The sequence below is a fragment of the Arachis hypogaea genome, chromosome 11 (assembly GCF_003086295.3).
Source record: "Arachis hypogaea cultivar Tifrunner chromosome 11, arahy.Tifrunner.gnm2.J5K5, whole genome shotgun sequence".
In the NCBI taxonomy this organism is placed as follows: domain Eukaryota; kingdom Viridiplantae; phylum Streptophyta; class Magnoliopsida; order Fabales; family Fabaceae; genus Arachis; species Arachis hypogaea.
The window spans coordinates 43,698,044-43,700,649 of NC_092046.1; the positions used below are offsets into that span (position 1 = coordinate 43,698,044).

At 41.4% G+C, this 2,606-nt stretch overlaps 1 non-coding gene across 1 annotated transcript; it reads left to right on the forward strand.

The window, feature by feature from the left end:
* The first annotated feature begins 1,963 nt into the window (after nucleotides 1–1,963).
* On the forward strand, nucleotides 1,964–2,071 carry LOC112726095 (small nucleolar RNA R71). Its single transcript, XR_003165163.1, has one exon. It is a non-coding gene; the product is annotated as a small nucleolar RNA R71 (small nucleolar RNA).
* Nucleotides 2,072–2,606: the final 535 nt, after the last annotated feature.

Genomic DNA, 2,606 nt, shown 5'->3' on the forward strand with positions numbered 1-2,606 from the left:
AACCTTTCTCCAAGCCTTCTTCACCTATCATTGATCAACCAAACTAATCAAAGTTTTGCTCAAAATCATGAGGTATTCAATCTTCCACAATATGCAACAAATATAGTTCAAAACCTCATGAAATGGCATGAATTCACATATGGTTGGTTCAATCAAGGGAAACATGAAAATCTACTCAATTAGCTTGCTTGTAGCTTAAGAAAGTGCATAATTCTAATGAAAACAAAAGAAAAAGACTAGCTAAAATGGGCTAAGATGACTTGTCATCACCTCACAGATAATCAGAGCAAGGTTGGGACCTCCCAACACCAAACTTAGAGTTTGGTTGTGGGGGTACAACACCAAACTTAGAGTTTGGTTGTGTCCTCCCAACACCAAACTTAGAGTTTGACTGTAGGGGCTTTTGTTGACTCTGCAGTGAGAGAAGCTTTTCATGCTTCCTCTCCATGGTTACAGAAGGAGATCCTTGAGTTTGAAACACAAGGTTGTCCTCATTCAGTTGAAGGACCAACTCTCCTCTGTCCACATCAATCACAGCTCTTGCTGTGGCTAGGAAGGGTCTTCCAAGGATGATGGATTCATCCTCATCCTTCCCAGTGTCTAGGATTATGAAATCAGCAGAGATGTAAAGGCCTTCAACCTTTACTAACACGTCCTCTACTAGTCCATAAGCCTGTTTTCTTGAGTTGTCTGCCATCTCTAATGAGATTCTGGCAGCTTGCACCTCAAAGATTCACAGTTTCTCCATTACAGAGAGGGGCTTGAGGTTTATCCCTGACCCAATGTCACATAGAGCCTTCTTAAAGGTCATGGTGCCTATGGTACAGGGTATTAAGAACTTTCCAGGATCCTGTTTCTTCTGAGGCAATGTCAGTTGATCCAGATCACTCAATTCATTGATGAGCAAGGGAGGTTCATCTTCCCAAGTCTCATTACCAAATAATTTGGCATTCAGCTTCATGATTGTACCAAGGTACTTGGCAACTTGCTCTTCAGTGACATCTTCATTCTCTTCAGAAGAAGAATATTCATCAGAGCTCATGAATGGCATAAGGAGGTTCAATGGAATCTCTATGGTCTCTAGATGAGCCTCAGATTCCTTTGGTTCCTCAGAGGAAAACTCCTTGTTGATCACTGGACATCCCAGGAGGTCTTCCTCACTGGGATTCACGTCCCCCTCCTCCCTTGTAGGTTCGGCCATGATGGTTAAATCAATGGCCTTGCACTCTCTCTTTGGATTTTCTTCTGTATTGCTTGGGAGAGTACTAGAAGGAGTTTCAGTGACTCTTTTACTCAACTGGCCCACTTGTGCCTCCAAATTTCTAATGGAGGACCTTGTTTCATTCATGAAACTTAAAGTGGCCTTAGATAGATCAGAGACTATATTTGCTAAGCTAGATGGATTCTGCTCAGAATTCTCTGTCTGTTGCTGAGTGGATGATGGAAAAGGTTTGCTATTGCTAAACCTGTTTCTTCCACTATTATTAAAGCCTTGTTGAGGCTTTTGTTGATCCTTCCATGAGAAATTTGGATGATTTCTCCATGAGGGATTATAGGTGTTTCCATAGGGTTCACCCATGTAATTCACCTCTGCTATTGCAGGGTTCTCAGGATCATGAGCTTCTTCTTCAGAAGATGCCTCTTGAGTATTGTTGGATGCAGCTTGCATTCCATTCAGACTCTGAGAAATCATATTGACTTGCTGAGTCAATATTTTATTCTGAGCCAATATGGTATTCAGAGTATCAATTTCAATAACTCCCTTCCTCATAGGCGTCCCATTATTCACAGGATTCCTTTCAGAAGTGTACATGAACTGGTTATTTGCAACCATGTCAATGAGTTCTTGAGCTTCTGCAGGTGTTTTCTTTAGGTGAATGGATCCACCTGCAGAATGGTCCAGTGACATCTTTGATAGCTCAGACAGACCATCATAGAATATATCCAGGATGGTCCATTCTGAAAGCATGTCAGAAGGACACCTTTTGGTCAGTTCCTTATATCTCTCCCAAGCTTCATAGAGGAATTCACCTTCTTTCTGTCTGAAGGTTTGAACATCCACTCTAAGCTTACTAAGCTTTTGAAGAGGAAAGAACTTGGCTAAAAAAGCCATGACCAGCTTATCCCAAGAGTTCAGGCTATCTTTAGGTTGAGAGTCCAACCATACTCTAGCTCTGTCTCTTACAGCAAACGGGAAAAGCATAAGCCTATAGACCTCGGGATCAACCCCGTTGGTCTTAACAGTATCACAGATCTACAAGGACTCAGTTAAGAACTGAAAAGGATCTTCAGATGGAAGTCCATAAAACTTGCAGTTCTGTTGCATCAGAGAAACTAATTGAGGTTTAAGCTCAAAATTGTTTGCTCCAATGGCAGGGATTGAGATGCTTCTTCCATGTAAATTGGAATTTGGTGCAGTAAAGTTACCAAGCATCCTCCTTGCATTGTTATTATTTTTGGCCATGTCTCCTTCTTTTTCGAAATTTTCTGTCAGATTTTCTCCAGAGAGTTGTGCTTTAGTTTCCCTTAGCTTCCTCTTCAGAGTTCTTTCAGGTTCAGGATCAGCTTCAACAAGAATGTTCTTATCCTTGTTCCTGCTCATATGA